The following is a 9091-nucleotide window of genomic DNA, read 5'->3' as shown; positions in this document are numbered from 1 at the left end:
TCCATATACTACATGTGTTACATTTTGTGAATATGTTGACGTTTCCCTTTCATGTTTGGTATCATTCTAAAGGTCTTAGTGCGATTGGTAAAATGGTCTCAATTTCACAGAAGTCACTTATATTATGAGGAAGACTGAACACTTTTGTAGAATTGTGTTTTGCTGCTGAGGGGTGTGTTTTTCCCCTTAGGGTCGGGTGGAAATCTCCAGCTAGGTGTGACCCTGGGTCGTGAGATCTCCTGACAAACCAAAAGGTCTTTTATGTTTTTACAAATGATTGGAAGATTCGTTTGTTTTGGTCTGGGTATATAAGTGAAGTGACAAAACATTACTTTGGGATTCTGTATTCAGAAGAACCCCACACTGTGTGTGAGAGTCTCTGGAGTTTTGCCTCCAAATCTCTCACATGCTGCTGTGTATCTCTATGTGGTCAGGTATGCATCTCTCACTCTTAGATTTATCTTGGAGTAATTGATGTTATGTATTCATTTTAATTGGAACTGAATTTAATTGGATTTTCATTGTTAAACTATGTAATTGGCATGATACATTTTTACCTGACAAATAAAATGTTATTATTTGATTCATTTTAGGCTCGTCTGAAATCCTTATTTCTAGTAGATTGTGAGGAGGCTGAAAGTATAGTGAGTCTGAAATAATCAGATATTTAAATTAATACTTAATTGATATTTGCGATCAGCCTAAATTGAACACCTAAATTCTAATGATCATATGAAATTGGAGTCAGATTAAACATGGAGCTAGATTAAAAATGAAACTAAATCCTGATAAATTAAGCGAACTTTGCAGAAGCGCTGTGAAAAGACCGAACATGCATTAAACCTTCAACCAGACAACTGGACTCCGCGTTTGGGCCAGTGGATGGATCCTTACAGAGGCATATGTAAATCACGCTTTCCTTTTAAAAGTGTAACGTTAAAAGTAACGTTTTCCTCTGCATCTTCAGTAAATGACGACTGCTGTGTTCAGTATTACATCCAACAACAGAACACCTCAATCGCTCAATTAGAGTCTGCTTCTGCACCTGAGTCACACAATGACTGTCGTTTTGGGACTGTTTCAGCTTGGTGAGGGCAGGGCTAAGGTAAGACGCTCATGTCAATCAAATGTATTTCATCACAACAACAAGAAGCTGAGAATGAGCTGATTTTAAAGAGGGGGTATTACTTTTAAAGATTAAAAAAATACAATTTTTATCATTGTAGGGTGGTTGTGTACACAACCTGTCAACACACATTAATGTTCAAACAACTTGGAAAAGTTAGTTTTGCACTCGATGACCCCTTTAAAAAAAAAAAAAAAAAAAAAAAAAAAAAATCATACAATGTGATTTCCGGATTTTTTTTTTTAGATTCTGTCTCTCACAGTGGAAATGCACCTATGCTGAAAATTGTAGACCCCTCCATGATTTCTAAGTAAGAGAACTTGCAAAATCACAGGGTGATCAAATACTTATTGACCTCACTGTATATATATATATGTATATATATAAATAAATGACAAAATTTTGCCTAAATGATGACAAAATTCATTTTAAAATGTCATTGCATTTCATCAGTATGTAATGATAATGTAGTAATGACAAACCTTTTGATTTTGTGCACTGATTATGTAGACGCCGTTCATGTTGATAGCTGAGGCCAAAGACATAGAGGAGGTTTCTACTGACCCATGACTGTCCTTGACTGCTTTCAACCATTCTAAGTGTCTTGCAGAGTCACGCTGAAATCAGAGAAAATGTTGATGAACAAGAATGTGAGAAATCCTGCTTTCTTTTACTGGGTTTTAAAAGCTAACAGATTCGCTCACCAGTTTCTTTGGGAGGTTGTGGTCATTGTCAAGTGCCTTCCATAGTTTCTTCAGCATCTCTTTGAAAAGTTTGAAGTCAACATCTGGATTCAAATCATAGAGCACTGAGGAGTAGCCAAGAACTGCATCATGAAAACAGGCCACACGATCCACTTCCATATCGTTCTCTCCAGCAGAGATTGAAGCCAAATCAACAAAGACTTTCGACCCGTTGATGTCTGAAGTGATAAAGAGGAATAACATTTGCTTACAAAAGTTATAAAATAATTATAAAATAGTATTCCGGTGTAAACACACATTTACCTCTAAGATCCTCTTTTACCCATGACACAAAATTCTTTCTGAGGCTGAGCTCCTGAAGGCACAATCTACGGGGTTCTGTGATATCCACAAGCACATTTTTTGCCTCCACCAACTCCTCATCAATGCTGTCAAGATGCTCCTCTTTAAAATCCTTGTGTCTCTGAAAGACAGACAGCTTTGTGGGTTAATCATTAATTCCTCATTTACCTTATTTATCTATAATAAAATTGTCCATATGATGACTTACAGTGTTAAGCAACTTGTCCAAGATTTGAAAGTCTCCTTGTAGGCCGAGTGTTTGTTTGACCATCTTGACCACCTCCACTGACTGTACTGCCAGATGAAGCTCATGGTACTGCTCAATCTGATAGACTCTTGTTTTGACCCAACGTTGGTCATCATTGAGATCTAGTTGGCATAAGTTTGCAAATTCTGCTTCCAGTTCTTTAATTTTTCCCTTGTAGGCTCTAAATTTGACATCAATAGTTTTAAAAGTGATGCTGCCCTCTTTAAGTGTTGTGTATATGTTTTTGTAGGTGTTGTAGCATGGCGTAAATATGTCACTGTGAAGCTCTTTGAGTGTGATAACCAAATCGCTCTTTGAAGGAACGGCTTCATTATTTTTAGCAAACTTTGTTGCCTCATTTTTCCAACACATTCTGAAGATGAAGCTATCTTTGAAGGTGTAAAGGACCTCTGCCATAGATCGAACATTATCTTTAAGCTCAAAGTAGTAGACTACTCCTATTGCAGAGAAAGTTTTATTTAATAAACAAACATCCACAAACTTGTCCAAGTCCGTCTCATCAATGTCATTTCGGCATTTGTCGTTCAACCCTTCAAAATCAACTGTAAATAAAATAGAAACATAATAATAAATATTAATATTAACATAATATTAAAATCTTTTATTGTCAGGTGTTTAAAAGAAAGCTTGTACCCTTTAGATGTTCCTGTAGATTGCGGCATATTGTAATGAGAGAATCCACCAGTGATTTCTCATGATAAATCGCCTTCACCTCCTCTTGTCTACAGTCAAGAAGCCTCTTCATGGCATTGGTGTCCCTGTATTGTTCATTGTCACAAAAACAATCTGAGAGAAAAAAAAAAAAAACAGTAAGGTTATGACTTTTTTTTACAGTATGTAAAAGGGAAGTATCATACATGTCATATTTTACCTAAATGAAGCAGGTCAAGATAAGCAGGCTTGTTTCGCAGGATGTGCTTGAGGAGCTTTATTTTTATTTTCCCTGATACAAGTTGATTTGAAATTTTTGTGAATGATGATATTGCCATGGTAAATTTCTCTTTAGCTTTTTCAGAAAGCTGACTGATCAGTTTTTCATCAGAACCTACAGAGTAAAAAAATGCATATCTATATATTATAAGAGTATATAAACATTACATATGTTTCTTTAAGATTGTTTCTGTCTCAGAATGATGATCCAGTATGCAGAGGGAATCCATATCATACCATTAAGCTGAAAGATATTCTTAGCTGCTGGCCAGCCCAGTAGATGTTGAAGAACAGCTTCTTCATCCTCCAGATAGCCTCCATTGCGGTCTCTTGGCCATGACTTCAGTATGATGGTAGACACAAGTGTGTCAATTTTCCAGTTTAGTTTGAGATTATTTAACCTCTCAAAAAGTGTGCCCTCAGATTTAGCCTGTTAAAAAAACATCTGTTCAGTAAGTGTCTGTATTAATGTTTTTCATCTTTCATCTTATTGAACACTCCACTTTTTTTGGAAATAGGCTCATTCTCCAACTTTCTCTGAACTTATCTCCTTGCTCATTTATGACCCTCTTCTCTTCTCTGGCTCCTCCGCCTCTCATTCCCACACTTTTCCCTGAAAAGTTTCACTAAGAAGATCCATACACCATCCATATATCTTGAGAATATTTTTGTTTCAATCTGGTTTTAGAGCATTGCATAGTACCGAGTCTGCATTGCTGAAGGTCACAAATGACATTCTGCTGTCTATTGATTCTGGATCTTCTGCTATCTTAATACTCCTGGACTTAAGTGCTGCATTTGATACGGTTGATCATAATATTCTTCTGAACCGACTTGAGTGTGTTGTCGGGGTGCAGGGTTTAGCCTTAGAGTGGTTTGCCTCATATTTAAAGGGGAGAACTTTCTCTGTAAATATTGGATCTTTTACTTCTCCCGTTGCACCTATCCAGTGTGGTGTTCCACAGGGATCCATTCTTGGGCCTCTTTTGTTCTCCATTTATATGCTTCCTTTGGGCTCAATTCTCCAGAAACATAACATTAATTATCATTTTTACTCCGATGACCTCCAATTATATTTTCCACTCAAACCAGGAAATGATTTTTCATTTGATCATCTTTTGTCATGTCTTAGTGAAGTCAAGACCTGGATGGCAAAAAACTCTTTGCAATTTAATGAAAATAAAACCGAGGTGTTGCTACTGGGCCCTGCTGTTACTAACAACTCTATCAAAACACAGTTAGGTTCTCTAAGTAACAACCTACATGACTACGTAAAGACTCTTGGAGTCCATCTCGATCCTTTTCTTCACTTTGACAAGCATATAAATACAGTTGTAAAGAGTAGTTTTTTTTCATCTCAGATCATTGGCTAAGGTGAAACACTTTTTATCCAATAAAGATCTTGAAATTGTAATTCATGCGTTAATTTCTTCTCGTCTGGATTACTGTAACTCTCTGTACGTTGGCCTACCTCAATCTACACTCTCTCGGTCACAGATGGTTCAAAATGCGGCAGCCAGATTCTTAACAGGAACTAAGAAAAGGGATCACATCACCCCTGTTCTTGCTTCATTGCACTGGCTCCCTATAAAATTTAGAGTTGATTTTAAGATTCTTCTTTTTGCATATAAGGCATTGCATAATTCTGCCCCAGACTATATCTGTAATCTTATCACACCTTATGCAGTTTCTAGGTCTTTAAGATCTAATGATCAGTTACTACTATCCGTCCCCCGCTCACGTTGTAAAACAAAGGGTGATCGGGCTTTTTCAGTAGTTGCCCCAAAACTCTGGAACAGTTTACCATTGCACATCAGAGCTTAAAGACATATTTTTACTTATTAGCATTTGGGTGATGTTGTGCATGTATTTTGCAAAATTAATTTGTGTTAAATTGTTGTGTTATGAATTTTATTTTAATTGCTCTTATATTTGTTTTATTTTTTGCTGTTTATTGTTGTAAAGCACTTTGGATCAACTACGGTTGTGTTAAACTTGTGCTCTATAAATAAAACTTGACTTGACTTGACTTGACTTGAGAATATATTGTTTTTCCCCTTCATGTTTGGTATCATTCTAAAGGTCTCTGTTCGATTGGTAAAATGGTCTCAATTTCACAGCAGTCAGTTATATTTTAAGAAAGATTGAAAACTTTTATTGGATTTGCTGCTAAGGGGTATGTTTTAGGGTCAGATGACAATCTCCAACCAGGTGTGACCCTGGGTCGCAAGATTTCCTGACAAACCAAAAGGTCTTTGTGTTTTTACAACTGGTTGGAAGATTAGTTGGTTCTGGTTTGGAGTATTTAAGTCAAAATAACACTACCTTGGGATTCTGCAGTCAGAAGAACCCCCACACTGTGTGCGTGTGTGAGTCTGTGGAGCTAAACCTCCAGGTCTCTCTCATGCTGCAGTGTCTCTCTCTGATAGTCAGGTATGCATCTCTCACTCTTATGATTCATCGTTGAGCAAACAATGTTATACATTTATCGAAATTGAAATTGAATTGGATTCTCATTGTTTAATTATGTAATTGGCATGATATATTTTTACCTGACACATAAAATGTTATATTTGATTTATTCTGATATTTCTGGAAATCATTAGGACTAGTAAATTGTGAGGAGATTTTCTGTTACCACAAATTCAGTGCCTTGCAAAAGTATTCATACCCCTTCATTTTTTTCACATTTTGTTTTCTTGCAGCATTATGTTAAACTGCTTTAAATTAGTTTTTCCCCACATCAATTTACACTCCATACACCATAATAATGACAAAGCAAAAAACAGATTTGCAAATTTTACAAATGTATTAAAAATAAAACACTGAAATAAGTACATTGCATAAGTATTCAGTACATAGTTGAAGCACCTTTACAGCATCAAGTCTTTTTGGGTCTGATGTGACAAGCTTTGCACATCTGCATTTGGCAATTATCTGCCCTTCTTTGCCTCACCTTTTCACCTCCCAAGCTCTGTCCGCTTGGATGGGGGCTGGCAGACACTTTCTAGAGTCCTAGTTGTTCCAATCGTCTTCCATGGTGGATAATGGAGGCTACATGCTTCTGTGAATCTTCAATGCAGCAGATTTTTTTTCTGAACTCTTCCCTAGATCATTGCCTTAACCAAGTCTGTCACTGAGCTCTACAGGCAGTTATCTTGACCTCAGGACTCGGTTTTTGCTCTGATATGCATTTTTAGATGTTAGACCTTTTCTGAGAGGTGTGTGCCTTTCTAAATTATACTCATTCAAATGAATCTGCCCCAGTTTAACTCCACTCCAAGTGTAGTAACATCTAGAAGCAATATGAATGCTCCTGAGCTAAATTTCGAGTGCCCCAGAAAAGGGTATGAATACTTATGCAACGGGATCTTTTCAGTTTTTTATTTTTAATAAATTTGCACAAATGTTAAAAACCTATTTTTTGCTTTGGCATTATGGAGTAGGGAGTGTAGATTGATGTGGGGAAGAAAGTAATTTAAAGTAGTTTAACATAAGGCTGCAACATAAAATGTGAAAAATTGTGTATGAATACTTTACCTTGGCTGTATACAGTGCCTTGCGAGAGCAAACTGGAGGCTCATGATTAAACGGAGCAGTAAGAACATCTTCTGAGACCTCCTGATTCCGGTCTATTGATGATGTTAACAAGTTGTGCGGGAATAAAATAAGTAAACTATACTTTTTGTTTAGAGCAAGCAGTAAGCGGCTGGCAAAGCAGGTATTAGTCACCCACAACCTCTGAGTAAAATCATGAGATCGGCGCCAAACTCAAATGAGACATTAGGTCCCCCATCGAACGAATAATTGAAAATATGGAATGTCTGGAATGATCAAATTTAATGATCATTTGAAACTGGAGTCAGATTAATACGGAGCCAGATTAAAATTGAAACTAAATCTTGATAAATCAAGTGAACTTTGCAGAAGCGCTGTGAAAAGACAGAACATGCATTAAACCTTCAACCAGATCACTGGACTTAGCTTTCGGGCCAGTGAGTGGATCCCTTCACTTCTATTGTCCTCATTTGTGAGTCTCTTTGGATAATAGTGTCTGCTAAATGACTAAATGTAAATTTAAATGTAGTGGCCTATGACTATGGTGTGCCTGGGATACCACGCCGACCTGCTTAATAGTGGCATTTGTCATTTGATAATGTTCATTGACATAACTTCACACACTTATTTGATTAAGCAATTCAAAAAGTAGCATCTATAACACTGCCAACAACTGAAATCAACCACACACTAGCACTGCTAATGAAAATGTTACAAATAAATGGACATTGAGGTTGCGCAGCTAAATATGGTAAACCGCGGTTAAAGTGTATACAAACACAAATGCCTTTTTATTGAAACCTGTTCTCATGTCCATATGTTGTCAGCATATCCTCACATCAATCACATGCACTAGACTGCATGTTGTTTCAACTGTATATACACAGATGTGCAAACACTACTGCTTATGTAAGATGTGAAATTATTTCCTCATGAATTTAAAGTCCGGGAACCCCGACAAAAACAGATGCCATGCAACAAAACAATAAAACTAATCTGGAGAAGAGATCTTCAAAGAGGGCAAACAACACCACCCCTTTTGCTCATTTACAACCCCCTTCCTCCCTCTCCTCTCCCCTCCTGCATCTCACACTTTTCCCCCAAAAGGTTCCACTGAAAGTCACTGAGAATGTCCATATACTACATGTGTTACATTTTGTGAATATGTTGAAGTTTCCCTTTCATGTTTGGTATCATTCTAAAGGTCTCCGTGCGATTGGTAAAATGGTTTCAATCTCACAGAAGTCACTTATATTATGAGGAAGACTGAACACTTTTGTAGAATTGTGTTTTGCTGCTGAGGGGTGTGTTTTCCCCTTAGGGTCGGGGGAGAATCTCCAGCCAGGTGTGACCCTGGGTCATGAGATCTCCTGACAAGCCAAAAGGTCTTTTATGTTTTTACAACTGATTGGAAGATTCGTTTGTTTTGGTCTGGGTATATAAGTGAAGTGACAAAACATTACTTTGGGATTCTGTATTCAGAAGAACCCCACACTGTGTGTGAGAGTCTCTGGAGCTTTGCCTCCAAATCTCTCACATGCTGCTGTGTATCTCTATGTGGTCAGGTATGCATCTCTCACTCTTAGATTTATCTTGGAGTAATTGATGTTATGTATTCATTTTAATTGGAACTGAATTTAATTGGATTTTCATTGTTAAACTATGTAATTGGCATGATACATTTTTACCTGACAAATAAAATGGTATTATTTGATTCATTTTAGACTCGTCTGAAATCATTATTTCCAGTAGATTGTGAGGAGGCTGGTGCTACCGCGAATTACGACCAGGATAGAGCAAACAGCAGGCTCAGGATTGAATGGAGCAGTAGGCACTTCATCTGAGACCCCCTGATTTCTGTCTATCACTGATGTTAGCAAGTTGTACCGGCGAAGACTAAAAGTAAACTACACTTTTTGTCTGAAATAATCAGATATTTAAATTAATACTTAATTGATATTTGCGATCAGCCTAAATTGAACACCTAAATTCTAACGATCATATGAAATTGGAGTCAGATTAAACATGGAGCTAGATTAAAAATGAAACTAAATCCTGATAAATTAAGCGAACTTTGCAGAAGCGCTGTGAAAAGACCGAACATGCATTAAACCTTCAACCAGACAACTGGACTCCGCGTTTGGGCCAGTGGATGGATCCTTA

At 37.1% G+C, this 9091-nt stretch overlaps 1 long non-coding RNA gene across 1 annotated transcript; it reads right to left on the bottom strand.

Moving 5' to 3' along the window:
- Window positions 1-3079: 3079 nt before the first annotated feature.
- Window positions 3080-3743, bottom strand: LOC127158227 (uncharacterized). Its single transcript, XR_007826096.1, has 3 exons — window positions 3608-3743; window positions 3312-3485; window positions 3080-3226 (listed from the first exon to the last, which is right to left on the bottom strand). It is a non-coding gene; the product is annotated as an uncharacterized LOC127158227 (long non-coding RNA).
- Window positions 3744-9091: the final 5348 nt, after the last annotated feature.

Source organism: Labeo rohita, unplaced genomic scaffold (assembly GCF_022985175.1).
Source record: "Labeo rohita strain BAU-BD-2019 unplaced genomic scaffold, IGBB_LRoh.1.0 scaffold_1400, whole genome shotgun sequence".
NCBI lineage: Eukaryota > Metazoa > Chordata > Actinopteri > Cypriniformes > Cyprinidae > Labeo > Labeo rohita.
Note: the sequence above shows the minus strand (reverse complement) of the source record. Positions and strands in the feature narration are given on the sequence as shown.